This window comes from Artemia franciscana, chromosome 7, assembly GCF_032884065.1.
Source record: "Artemia franciscana chromosome 7, ASM3288406v1, whole genome shotgun sequence".
Classification (NCBI taxonomy): Eukaryota; Metazoa; Arthropoda; class Branchiopoda; order Anostraca; family Artemiidae; genus Artemia; species Artemia franciscana.
The window spans coordinates 57,922,446-57,937,296 of record NC_088869.1 but is presented as its reverse complement, the minus strand read 5'-3'; the positions used below and the strand labels follow the sequence as shown (position 1 = coordinate 57,937,296).

Here is a 14,851-nt window from a genome sequence, read left to right as displayed (position 1 = left end):
GTTTTTTTGGTAGTAGAACTTTGGGAAAATGAAATAACTTGAGAAATAGAAAATGAGAAATAAAATGAGAAAATAAAATGAGAAAATTTCTCATAAAATGAGAAATAGAAATAAAAAGAACAATTTAACAAACAAAGAACAATAAAAACAACTGTCGTCACGACTGCAGTTGCTTGATCGTGCCAAATAAAGCTAATTTGAAAAGAAAAATGAGTAGAATTATCTATAGAGCTTAAAGCTATATCTGGCCCCATTAGGGAGGGTGGGGTCAAGGTCCATTGGAATGTCGGTGATTAACTTATTTGAGAAGAACAATGAATGGCGAATCGAAGAACATATTTATTTATTTTTTTTATCTCCTATCTTAGTTCTACTAGCAACAACAACAACAAAAAAATAAAGGTGTCACTTGAAGGCCTCAAAATGAAATTTGCGACTGTAGCAATTAAATATTTGGAAGAGCACTAAAAGACGCATTTGAGCGGTATAATCATGATTTAGTAAGCAAATCGATCAAAACACCGAAATCTTTACCCATTTTGTATCAAAATAGTTCCTTTCTAGGACTCTTAAAACTAAACTATATCATCCTTAATCTTTAATATCGTGCGTGTTGCGTGCTCCAATGAATGTGCAAGGGGGTATAAAAGGGTTCCTTCCGAAAACAGTGCATTTGAAGCTCAAATATCGGTGATAGAGGTACCATTGAACCAATCGTTGAGGGAGAACACCCCCTTCCCTTATGATGGCAGAAACTTTTATGATTTTGTGCCTAAAATAACTTTGTTTATCGCTTTAAGTTTAAAATTAAATAAAAAAAACAAGTTTTTTTAACTGAAAGTAAGGAGCGACATTAAAACTTAAAACGCACAGAAATTACTTCGTATATGAAAGGGCTGCTACCTCATCAACGCCCCGCTCTCTACGCTAAAGTTTGACTCTTTCTCTCAATTCTTCTTTTTAAAACAGTAAAAAACTTCAGTGTAAAGAGCGGGGCGTTGATGAGGAAGCAGCCTCTTTCATATACGAAGTAATTTCTGTGCGTTTTAAGTTTTAATGTCGCTCCTTACTTTCAGTTAAAAAAACTTTTTTTTTTATTTAATTTCTGAACGTTTTTGAATCAATGCATGTTTTGATTTTGGCTCTCCGCAGAGGAATAATCAAAACGAAATTTGCATATATTTTTTTTGGCTTAATGGCTTTCTCATAATTTTGATCGAATGATTTTGACAAAAAAAAGAGCGGGGGACGAAACCTAGTTGCCCCCCGATTTTTTGGTTAATTAAAAAGGCAACTAGAACTTTTAATTTTTACGAATCATTTTATTGGTAAAAGATTTACGTAACTTATAAATTAGCTTACATAAAGAACTTTTGTATTCTCATGTTTTTATTACATATATGAGGGGATTCGCCCCATCGTCAGTACCTCGCTCTTTACACTAAAGCTTAAATTTTATCCCAATTCATTAAGAATGACCCCCTGAATCACAAAAGCCGTAGAATAAGTAGTTGAAATTACTGAAAATACTTTAGCGTAAAGAGCGAGGTATTAGAAGGAGGTGAGCCCCTCATATGGGTAATAATTTCTGTTTGTTTTAAGTTTTATTGCTGTTCCTTACTTCCAGCTGAAAAAGCTTTTTCACTTTTATTTTTTAATTGTTTTTTTTTAAATAATGCTAGTAGCCTATATCCTGCTCTCCCTTCATGGAAATTTTCTTCTCCCATTACAAATTCTCTAAGGAAAGTTCCCCCAGCATATCCCCCTCTTCTCATCCCCTCCCCCAAACCAAAAAAAATTCTCCTGAAAACGCCTGTATACTTCCCAATAACCATTACTATATGTAAGCACAGGTCAAAGTTTGTAACTTGTTGCCCCTCCCACGGGGACTGTGGGGGAGTAAGTCGTCCCCAAAGACATAGTTATAAGGTTTTTCGACTACGCTGAATAAAATGGCTATCTCAGAATTTTGATCCGTTGACTTTGGGAAAATAATTAGCGTGGGAGGGGGCCTAGGTGCCCTCCAATTTTTTTGGTCACTTAAAAAGGGCACTAGAACTTTTCATTTCCGTTAGAATGAGCCCTCTTGCAACATTCTAGGACAACTGGGTCGATGCGATCACCCCTGGGAAAAAGAAAACAAAAAAATAAATAAACACGCATCCGTGATCTGCCTTCTGGCAAAAAATGCAAAATTCCACATTTTTGTAGATAGGAGCTCGAAACTTCTACAGTAGGGTTCTCTGATACGCTGAATCTGATGGTGTGATTTTCGTTAAGATTCTATGACTTTTAGGGGGCGTTTCCCCCTATTTTCTAAAATAACGCAAATTTTCTCAGGCTCGTAACTTTTGATGGGTAAGACTAAACTTGATGAAACTTATATATTTAAAACCACCATTAAAATGCGATTCTTTTGATGTAGCTATTGGTATCAAAATTCCATTTTTTAGAGTTTTGGTTACTATTGAGCCGGGTCGCTCCTTACTACAGTTCGTTACCACGAACTGTTTGAAAAAAAATAAAGCAACAAATTTATACGTCTGTTTTAATGTGCATATCCTTTAGCGCTTTCTAATCTTATCATGTATGCAATCTAATCCCTCCCCCCTTATCTTACTCAGAATTTGAAAAATGCCTTTTCTGATATTTTCACTGAAAAAAAAAACAAGCTTGTCCCCTTTCTAGATTTTGAAAAACATATTTTTCCCCAGCCCCGTAGATAGCACCCCGTAGTAGTAGCACCAGAGAAGAGGGACTCAACCCAGAGGAAACACCAGAAAAAAGAGCAGAATCACATAATTTCTTTTTAATGCTCTTCGTAACGCTTATAGTCGTTTTCACGACAAGTCACCCCCCGCGCCTTTCTCTAACTCTATTTGACCCAGATATGTCTGCATATATTCAAAACTTAACTTGTCAAGTTAGAAAAAAAAATACAACTTCATATTTATCCGTCTTCCCTAAGTCGCAAGCATTTTAGCACCAACTAGTCATACAGTCCAATGTGCCCCCCCCCCATTTTTAGTCTTTTGATCCATGGATGGATCAAAAGACTAAAATATATCCTAAGAAGGTGGATATAAGAAGGTACTTCAGTGGAATGAAGTACCTAATTCCACCCCTTCTCTCTCTAGAGGGAACTGACTTTTGATGACTTTTAAAAATCTTAGTGTTATAAAAGTGAAACCTTGCAAAATAGATTTTCTACTTAAATAAAGCACAATAAAAGTATTTTCAGCTTCACAATTTTGCTCAATCCCAATTTATGAGGTTTCAAAGATCAGCAAATACACTTCCTAAATTTAGAAAAAAAAATTGATATGGCATAAAATTCTGCTCAAATAAACAGGAATTGCATTTCAGAACTAAAACCAGAGACAAAAGAAACTGATAACTGAAAATTAAGGTAAAATAGTTTTTTTGTCGAAATTAACGGGTCAAAAAGACCTTTCAAGTAGCAAATTTCTAAGACTTAGAAATCAGGAGAGGGTTAACAAAGTAGCTTGGCAATACCTTCCCAGGGTAAGTTTTTGGCTTTGGATTCATTACTGAACGTTCCATTTTCCTAACTTCTTTCAAAGATAGCAAAAAGTAGCTAGTCTAACATCTTACCAAAGATAATTTGAAACTTACCTTATCAAGTTGAAACACAAACTACAGCACCATATTTATCCGTCTTGTAAAATCTAAAGACCTTTTGGCACTAACTAATCCTGTCATGCATGCAATCCAATGCAACACTAATTCTTCGGCGCTCCTTATCACTTCAAACTAAAAAAAGAATAGAGAAAAACCTCTCAGCTGGGATCTCTATATTATTTGAATGAAAAATTATTTTCACAGGACTGAGGAAATATAGTCAATTTGTTCAAGCAAGAGTGTTTTTAATGACGCAATTAAAATCAATCAACTCAGATAAAGGAAAAAACTACAAGGCCGTCTAGAAATGATATCTATTCTTTGAATTAGTAAATTAAGTACATAAGCATAATTCTTGAATGTGTTTCCAATAGCCGACAAGTACTGAATCAATCGATCAGGAATGTCGACTAGTGGCACCAACTCCCAAAATATTGGGTGGAGGGGGTCAAAACATCTCTTAGAACTTAGTGGGTAGGACAATTTTACTTTTATCGATTTTTTTCCAGCGAAAGCACCGAATAACGATATTTATCACTGAAAATACCAAAAAAAGGTCTTTTTTCGAAAACAACAGGAGGTGCCAAAAAAACCTCCCCCCCCCCTAAGTCACCCCACTGTAATCGATATTCAAGAAAGAGCACTGCTTTTTCGCGCCCCTTTTCCTCTCCCTACCTGACCTTTTTTTAGCAATGGGGTGGTAATGCACATAAGGCAGGTCATAGGCTAGGCTCTGGGTAATAGGCTAGAAGCGAATGGAAGATCGGAAAATCCCACAAGAGACTCTCCCGCACGCTAATTATGGTTTCGCATTATATTGCATAGTGTGATTTTCTCAAGTCTTTTTACAGTATAATCTTTTTTTATTTCCAGTATCCTGTTCAGCAGAAAAAAGAAATTGTAACAAAAAAACTAAAATCAAAATGTTTTGATTAAAAACTAAATAAGGCAAAAACTGCCCCAGGAGCCTCCGGGCTCAGACAACCCTGCATTCGATTTCACTACAGAAGAGACGTTAAAATAGAACAGAGGACATCGAAAGAAACTTGACATAAAAGCAAAGAGCAAATCCACAACCACCAACAGATCCAAAGGGGCCGGGGGGCCCTAGGCCCCTAAGATTTTTTCTTGCGCCCTCTTGCCGTTTTTTCTTTTTTCGCTCTTTTTTAGAATACATTTGTCAATTTGTAGGTCAATTATTGGCATCTTTGTCACATTGGGCCCCCACAAGATTTTGCTCATTGGAACCCTTGTCACACTGCCACCCCCCAAGATTTTACTCTAGATGCGCCCCTGTCCACAATACCGATTATGTAGCTATATATGTAACTATCCACGACCATGCTTGATATTCACAATTCGAATTTTTCTGACCACCATTATATTCTTAATTAATCAATCAGCAGATAAACAGAAATTTTGACATATTTGTAATGGTTTTAAGCTGTCATGTTTGAAGGAGCTACCAATCTTTCTTCCGTACATGGTTGTCAAACCTCTCATAACGCCATTGCCTATACGCCTGCATGTAGCACAGTAAAAGCGTACTCAGAGGCGCAAGACATGTTGGAGGTATGAATGGCTACCCGTGAAAGATAGTAACCAGCCCCTTGATTAAAATTCCTTGTCACAATTAGCTCTTTGGACCATAAAATTAAGTAAGCCTACATGTGTAAAACGAGTAAACAGAATTTTACATTTTAAGCCTACAAAACAAGTACACAATTTTATATTTTCAGCCTATTGTAATACTTCAGTTCTTTTTTTGTTTTATCAGGAGCAACAAGTAAATTCGAATCAAATGTCAACAAGACCTTTAAATTGGTCAATAAAAAATATGTTTATTAAAACTTTAACAGGCTCAATAGTGTTCTCTAGCATACAAAGGAAAAAAAATCCAATTCATAAATTCCAATACTTTCACTGATTAAAGATCAATTTAAAAAAAGATTGAGGACCAGCCACCCGAGGCGTAATTTGCTATTGGGTGGGAGGGGGGCTGCCCTGGACTCCAGTTTGTCCCCCCTACTGAAATTTAGTACCTTCAAAAATCTTAGCAATTTTAAGATAGGCTAACATAATTTAAGCATCCATAGAAACCGGTGAGTTTTCTTTAGTCTACTTCTGCCGTTATAGTACTATATGACGCATTTTTCGCTGTCATTTTCATTTGACTTGGGAAAATCGGCCCGATACGGATCCTTTTAGACGTCAAAAGGAGGGCAAAAGTAAGGAGAGTAATTAGAGCCTTTCACGACCTGTAACAGCGAGTGCTTGAAGTGGAACCAATTTAAGAAAATTTAGGAGGGGGGCCAATTCTATTCTTCAAAATCTAGAAGGGGGCAATTTTATCATTTTTCAATTTTCTTCATTCAGAATACCAAAAAAGCGTTTTTCAATGAAAATTCTCTCGAAATGGTATTTTCCGTAACCTAGGGGAGAGAAAAACTAGTGGAAAGTGCTTGATACTAACTCGTCATTTGAAATGAAAATTTCTCTGGAAACAAATAGTATCACAATATTCGCTCCTTTGGGGGACAAAAAAAAAAATACGAGATATTTTATGAAACTACAAAACTTTGTTTTTCCAAACTAAACTCGAATTTCAAAACTCCAAGTATAAACCCTTACCAAGTTTGCTACAGGTAGATAAGAGGGGTTAACAAAGAGGGGTAACCCCAAGAAAAATTCTTTGGCTATTTTACTTTTATATACGTACATATTTTATATGAAACTAATTAAACACTAGGCTACTTTCAATTTCTGATATAGATTTTTAACAATGTACTTTAAATCCAAAGGTTGCACATTAGGCTACTGCGAGCACCCAGACAAATACAAGGACATATGCAGGAAAATATTTTGGCGGAGCGCAAGTTTGTAAAAAGAGTAAAAGCACATATTATACATTAAATTGCATAATGACCATAGACAAGAGATGATGACAGAATTCCAAAGATGTCGTACACTTACAACGCCATTAGACACTTAAAAATATCAAACCTCATTTGTTTTCGCAAAATGAGACTATGACCATTCCACTGTCTCACACATATACACACACGTCTTTCGAGCTATATGAACTAATGGACTACGGTCTGCTCCATCAACAATAGAATTTCCGGCATATACATATTCAACCAGCGAAAAGGGTTATCATGAAGCTTATTTTTTGATGCTATTGTATCCTGACAGGTGCCTTCCGGCATGATAAAAACAAAACAGTTGGCTAATTTTAAATAACTTATATGTCATTATACTAAAAGCTAAGACCCGAAACGGAGAGTCTAGAAATTAGGCAGTGAATAATTTTGTGTATTAACTGACTAGTCCATTTTTAGGAACAATGTTCATCGCCTGTTAAGGAAATAACATAATTTAAATAATTAAAGACTTGTTTCTCCAAATATAGAACTAACTATGAACAAGACGGGCGATAAAACCAGATAAGAGACTGGTAAGACTAAGGAGTTACTGGACACTGTTTCATCATGGCCAAAACCTTCGTACCAATTTGACCTTTTAGGGTTCCATACCTATTTACACCTCGGTGGGGAGGAAGTGATACATCCTTATCATCAAGATATCTACTAAAAAAGTTGTCGGATCTTAAAAAAAAACTAGATGGGAAGCAAGGTGCTTACGTATTATATGGCGCCACCATAGGTTCGATACAACCACCTTGGGAAAATACAATTTTTCTTAAAGTTGTGACCTTTTTAGATCGTTTTAGTGGCCAGAAATGTCAATATGCCAGTTAAGAAAAAAAAACTATGTAGCCAATTACGAGGTCAGGCCCCAGCACTCGGCATGTGGCAGGGTTGTATATATTGATTCTCGTTGTAAGTAGCAACGTCCAAATGAGTTACCTACGTTCGCTAATCTTTCCTAGGGAAAATGGAGGTCTCCCCAAGGAATATATATAACGTCAGAGGGTCCCAATGACTTGCAATCAGCAGCTGCTCAATTTAGGGCATCTTTGTAAGTTTGTAATGGGTTTTGTGCAACATTATGTTGGCATGAAAGATTGTGATGGCGTCGATCTTCCAATGTAACACTTATTTCTTCTTCAGTTTCATTTTTGACTCGTTCTTATTTTCGCTGTCATTTGTCTTCTAACAGCACAATTCTTTGTTCTTCACTCTATTTTTGACACGTTCTCATACTCGCCTTCTCGGTGTCGCTTGTAATTTTCGCTGCCACTTATCTTCTAACCGCATACTTCTTTGTTCTTGCTGTGACAAATCTTTTAGCCGCATATTTCTTTGTTCTTCACTTTTATTTTTAATTCGTTGGACTCCTCATCGTCGCATGTCTTGTAACCGCATCTTCCTTTGTTCTTCACTTTTGTTTTTGACTCCTTTTAATTTTTCCTACCACTGATCTTCGAACCAGACGTTCTTTGTTCTTCCCTTTTGTTTTTGATCCGTTGTAATTATTACTGACGCAAGTATTCTGACAGTACATTTCTTTGTTCTTCATTTTTGTTTATCATTAATTTAGACATTTTTCAATACCCTTTACCTTCGTCGTCTGAACGACGTCTGAATTATGTCATCACATACCAATTCAAAAACGAATGTATTCAACCCGAAGTAAGGTTATATATATATATATGTTTTTAACTACGTAAAACTTGCGAATATACAACATTCTTTGCTGTCCCATTGTCTGTGCATATAAATAGATTGTCAGGTTTACCGACTCTTGAACATGCAACATATAATGGTCCATGGGAAAACAATCCGTATTCAGATCTATACCTCATGATTCTAATGATTGCCCTTGAGCTTTGTTGATGGTGATTGCTAATCGACCATTCCCTGAGTCGCCATCGTCATTTATATATCCCCCTGTGCACCCCGGCGTCCCCTTTGTAGTTATGTCCCTGTGTCCCGGTCGTCATTTATATTCCCTGTGTCCCGGTCGTCATTTGTGTCCCGGTGTTCCAGTCTGTGATTTCTCTTTGAGTGTCCCGGGCGTCATTTATATTCCTTGTGTCCCGGTGTCCCGGTCGTCATTTATATCCCCCTGTGCCCCCCGGCGTCCCCATTGTAGTTGTGTCCCTGTGTCCCGGTCGTCATTTATATTCCCTGTGTCCCGGTCGTCATTTGTATCCCGGTGTCCCGGTCTGTATATACATTCGTTTTTTAGTTTTGTTTTTCTCCTTTATTTTTTTCCTTTTTTCTTTTTTTTCTTTTTTAGTTTATTTAGATTTTTAGATTTTTTAGTTTTTTTATTAGTTTTTAGTTTTTTTGTAGTTTTTACCATTTTTTTAGTTTTTTTAGTTTTTTTTTTTACTTATGTCCTGGTCGTCATTTATACTCCCTGTGTCCCGGTCGTCATTTGTGTCTCGGTGCTTTGTTGATTGCTAATTTATATTATATTTATATTTATATTTTTTATATTTATTAATATTTTTTTAGTTTTCTTTTTCTCTTATTTTTCAGTTTTTTCCTTTTTTTTAGTTTTTTCTTTTTTAGTTTTTAGTTTTTTTTTGTTTTTTACCTTTTTTTAGTTTTTTTAGTTTTTTAGCTTTTTTAGTTTTTTTATTAGTTTTTAGTTTTTTTTTAGTTTTTGCCTTTTTTTAGTTTTTTCAGTTTTTTTTAGTTTTTAGTTTTTTACCTTTTTTTAGTTTTTTAGCTTTTTTAGTTTTTTTTCTTTTTAGTTTTTTTTGTAGTTTTTACCTTTTTTAGTTTTTTTTCTTCTTTTGTATTAGTGTGAAATAATTCAGACGTCAAATGCGGACAAACACGACGTCACTCGACAGACAGACAGACAGACATAACCCACAAACAACTTATTTTTATATATATTTATTCATATTTTTTTAGTTTTCTTTTTCTCTTTCATTTTTCAGTTTTTTCCTTTTTTTTAGTTTTTTTCTTTTTTAGTTTTTAGTTTTTTTTAGTTTTTTACCTTTTTTTAGTTTTTTTAGTTTTTTAGCTTTTTTAGTTTTTTATTAGTTTTTATTTTTTTTGTAGTTTTTGCCTTTTTTTATTTTTTTCAGTTTTTTTTAGTTATTAGATTTTTACCTTTTTTTAGTTTTTTTTAGTTTTTTACCTTTTTTTAGTTTTTTTTAGTTTTTTTAGTTTTTTAGCTTTTTTAGTTTTTTTATTAGTTTTTATTTTTTTTGTAGTTTTTGCCTTTTTTTATTTTTTTTTCAGTTTTTTTTTTAGTTATTAGATTTTTACCTTTTTTTAGTTTTTTTTAGTTTTTTAGCTTTTTTAGTTTTTTTTTCTTTTTAGTTTTTTTGTAATTTTTACCTTTTTTAGTTTTTTTCTTCTTTTGTATTAGTGTGAAATAATTCAGACGTCATATGCGAACAAACATGACGTCACCTGATCCACAGATCCACACACAGACAACTTATTTTTATATATATAGATAGAAGATAGATTTCAAGAGAATAAATTCCATCATCCCCCCAAGAAGTGTAAATATCGATGACGCACGCAACATTGCAAAAGTAACATAGCTCACACAGACACACAAACAACTTATTTTTATATGTATAGATGTCCCGGTCGTCATTTGTGTCCCGATGTCCCGGTCTGTAATTTCGTCAGTCGACAAACATGACGTCAGTCGACACACAAACATGACGTCACTCGACACACAGACAACTTATTTTTATACATATACTAGCTGTTGGGGTGGCGCTTTGCGCCACCCCAAGCCCAGTGGTCATCCTCAGACATAATTTATGGATCTTTCAACTACGTTGAATAGAACGGCTCTATTAAAATTTTGATCGAATATGTTTGGGGAAACGGTGGGCGTCGGAGGGGGGTTAGTTGCCCTCCAACCACTTTCAACTATTAAAAAGAGCACAAGCCCTTTGAATTTCCAATCGAATGAGTCCTTTTTCACGTTTCTACAACCACTCTTTCGATACGAGATGTCCTGGCCTAAACAATAAAATAAAGGTATCCACCCTCCAATCACTATGAATCTTAAACAGGGCATTATAACTTTTAATTACCAATCAAATGATTACTCTCCGAAGTTTATACGATCTCCCATTTACATGCCCCCAGGATATAACTTAGAGCCCTTATCCTGGCCCCCAAGTGCCCCCAATCACTTTCAACTATGAAAAAACACTAGCCCATTCAATTTCCAATCAAATGAGCTTTTTTAAATGTTTCTAGAACAACAAACGGCCATCTCAAAATTTCTATTAAATCCATTTCGGGAAAATATGATGCATGGGGGTATCCACCCTCCAATCACTTTGAATCTTAAAAAGGGCATTAGAACTTTTGATTACCAATTAAATGATTACTCCCCGAAGTGTATACGATCACCCATTTATACGCCCCCAGGATATAACTTGCAACCCTTACCCTGAGGGCTGTAGGCGGTTGTCAACCTCAAAGACATAATTTCTGGACCTTTCAACTACGTTGAACAAAGGGCTTTCTCAAAATTTTGATTCGATGTGTTTGAGGATATGGTGGGAGGGGGTATGTTGCCCTCCAATCATTTTCGACTATGAAAAAGAGCACTAGCCCATTCAATTTCCAATCAAATGAGGTTTTTTCAATGTTTCTACAACAACAAATGGTAATCTCAAACTTTCTATCAGATGCATTTCAAGAAATTACGACATGTGGGGGGTGGGGGGGGAGTATATTCGCCCTCTGATCACTCTGAATCTTAAAAGGGCACTAGAACATCTGATTTCCCATCAAATGAGCCCCCTCTGAAGTTTACGATCACTCTTTCTACATATACCTTATATGCCCCCAGGACATGACTTATAATCCTTGCCCTGAGGAATGTGGGGGGGGGTATCATCCTCAAAGACATAATTTCCAGACCTTTCAATTACGTTGAACAGAATGGATAATTAAAAAAATTTTATTAGATGTGTTTTTGGAAATGGTGGGCGTGGGAAGAGGTTAGTTGCCTTCAAATCACTTTTGACTATTAAAAAGGGCCTTTACAATTTCCAATCTAAAAAGCCTTTTTCAAAGTTCTACGACAACAAATAGCCATCTCAAAATATCTATCAGATGTATTTTGGGAGAATACAAGGCACTAGGGGGTGTCCACCCTCCATCATTGTGAGTACCAAAAAGCACACCAAACTTCTGATTAGCAATCCAATAGGCCCCTTCCGAGCTTTGTACAATCACCCTTTCTATATAAACCTTATATGTCCCCAGGGCACAACTTACAACCCTTGCCCTGGGGGCTCTGGGGGGGGGTCATTCTCAGACATAATTTCCAGACCTTCCAATTAAATTGAACAAAATGTCTATCTCAGAATTTTGATTGGATGTGTTTCGCGAAATGGCGGGCGTGAAAGGGGTGTTATTTGCCCTCCAATCACGTTCGACTATTAAAAGGGCACAAACCCTTGCAATTTCCAATGAAATGAGCCCTTTCCATTATTTCTACGACAACTCCTTCAAGACGAAGGGCTCTGATAAAAAAAAATATAAATAATAGATTGTGCCAAAGTGTCTCTTTATTTAGGCAGTACTATTCCGCTGCTCATGATTATTGATAATTGATTATGAATAAAAGTGGCCAGGTATAATTTGTATAATGTAATAGTCCTGAGCACTTTTGTTTTCCATTACCGGGGCTTGCGCATGAGTTTGGGTCCCCATATTCCCGTCCGAGACCCAATGTCCCCCACCAGGGCCCTGATTCCCCTATATGGTCTCATGCCCTCTCCCAGGCCCCATGTCCCCCTCCGGAGCCCTGATGACCCCTCTCCAACTTTTGGCCTCCCCGACCATTTTTTGGAATATAATTTTTTATGCGGCCGTCCCCATAGTATTCTGTGGTTGGACATGGACAGTAGATGGTTCATTAGATGTTGATCAATATTAATTGTGCACTGGAAGGATAAACACTTACATCATTAGAAGAAGTGAAAATGAAACATTCGAAGAAAGTGTGAGCATATGATAAAGTTATCGTTGCATTGAATGCTAACAAAGACAAAATTTGAGCTAAGAAGCAACTACTAGTGGTAACACTAATGGAAATGTAGGCCTGCAAACATAAAACCATTAGTTGATGACGAAGGCCAGCTTCTTGCTACTGCTGGTGGTAGCACGTCACCTGTTGATAGATCATATCGCCACCTTTCTGGTATTAGCATTCAAATGAAAGAAAAGAGGAAAAAAAAGGCCCACTGCTGCAGTAATAACTTAATACATATTTTGTCTAGGTGCCCAAACTGCAAACTATGTAAAAATAATGTGGTAATAGACAGTGAAATCAAAAGCAAAATAAAAAGAGCAATAGTAGACAATATCACCAAGGAATACAAAACCGAATTGATGAAAACCAAGACACATGCGAACATTATTACTACCATTGATTGTATGCCAAGAGATGCAGTCAATGAACCTTATAATAGCCATGATGAAATGTATGATGCGATTCTAGCTGAAACCATGTTAAAACTCGTGTATCACCCCAAAACGGAATATGTTCCATGTCAAGAAAGTATTTTATGGAATGAATTCAAAGCACTCATTTTATTTTATGATGATATTTTACCTGTTGTTATTTCAATGCATTACTTTGTTATGTTTACATTATTTTTAGGGTATTCTTGCAAGTCAAACGTTTAGAATGTTTACTAAAAAGTCAGAGATGTAAGAAAAGGAGTTTTCAGAGACAGATACTACTAGCCGGCTCATTTGGGGAATATTAGAATCTGAAACAGGTTAACAGAGCTTTTACCAAATTCTGAGAGAGATGAGCTGATTTTTTTCGAAGTCGAAACAGACAAGCAAACGGTCGCTCAGACACACAGAAAGACACGAAGACAAGCATACACCTGCCCAGCAACACAGGTACAGAGAGAGAGAGAGAAAGAGAGAGTGAGAGAGACAAGCAGACAGTCACTCAGACTTACAGGTACAAAGAGGGAGACAAAAACACCTACAAAGATAGACACTGGGACAAGCTAACATCCGTTCAGACACAGAGAGCAAGAGAGACAAAACACACATAAACACACAGAGTCAGACATACAAACAAACACAGAGGCAGACATAGAAACATGCAAACACCCTCTCAGACACACAGAGACAGTGAGAGAGACAAGCAAACAGGCAGTCAAACACACAGGCACAGAGAGAGAGAGAGAGAAGCAACCTCATACAAACACAAAGATTCAGACACACAAAGAGAAACAAGCAAATAACCACTCAGAGACATAGGCACAGATAGAAAGAGAGAGACAAAGAGAGAGAGAGAGAAATGCATAGAATTATACCAAGTCAGACAAACACAGAGACAAGCACACCACTGCTCAGACACATAGGCATACAGAGAAAGAGACAAAAATACATACAAATACACAGAGTCAGACAAGAAATTAGACAAATACAGACTTAAAAACAAGCAAACCGTCTTTCAGACACATATGCATACAGATTCCAGAGAGAGAGAGAGAGAGAGAGAGAGAGAGAGAGAGAGAGACAAAAACACATAAAAACACACAGTGTCAGACACACACAGAGACAAGCAAACAGCCACTAAGACACACAGGCACAGAGAGAGAGACAAAAATACATACAAACAAGCAGAGTTACACACAAAAACACACAAAGACAGACACGGGGGGCAAGCAAACCGCCACTCAGACAAATAAGTATATATATATATATATATATATATATATATATATATATATATATATATATATATATATATATATATATATATATATATATATATATATATAGAGAGAGAGAGAGAGAGAGATAGAGAGAGAGAGATAGATAGAGAGAGGGAGAGAGATAAATACATACAAAGAGTCACACACAAAAACGGACATAGAGAAAAACAAAGAGCCGCTCAAACACACAGACATAGAGAGAAAGATAAAATACATACAAATACATAGTCAGACACAAAATCACACAAAGACAGACATAAGGATAAGCAAACCGCCTTTCAGACAAATAATCATACAGAGAGAGAGAGAGAGAGAGAGAGAGAGAGAGAGAGAGAGAGAGAGAGAGAGAGAGAAACATATATATAAACACACAGAGTCAGACATGTAAAGACAGACACAGAGACAAGCAAACAGCCACTCACACATATACACATACAAAGCAAACAGCCTCTCAGACACAAAGGCACAGAGAAAGAGAGACAAAAATACATACAAAAAAAACAGAGTCACACACAGACAGAGAAAGAGACATGGAAACAGTAAACTAAGACA

General features: G+C 36.2%; 1 protein-coding gene across 5 annotated transcripts in view; it reads right to left on the bottom strand.

Moving 5' to 3' along the window:
- The window catches only part of LOC136029531 (echinoderm microtubule-associated protein-like 2), a 139,517-nt gene that overhangs the window by 118,608 nt on the left and 6,058 nt on the right, over nt 1-14,851 (bottom strand). For all 5 annotated transcript variants that reach the window (XM_065707998.1, XM_065707997.1, XM_065707999.1 and 2 more), the window contains exon 2: nt 3,637-3,774. The gene's annotated coding sequence lies outside the window, so the exon portion shown is untranslated. The remainder of the gene's footprint in view (nt 1-3,636; nt 3,775-14,851) is intronic.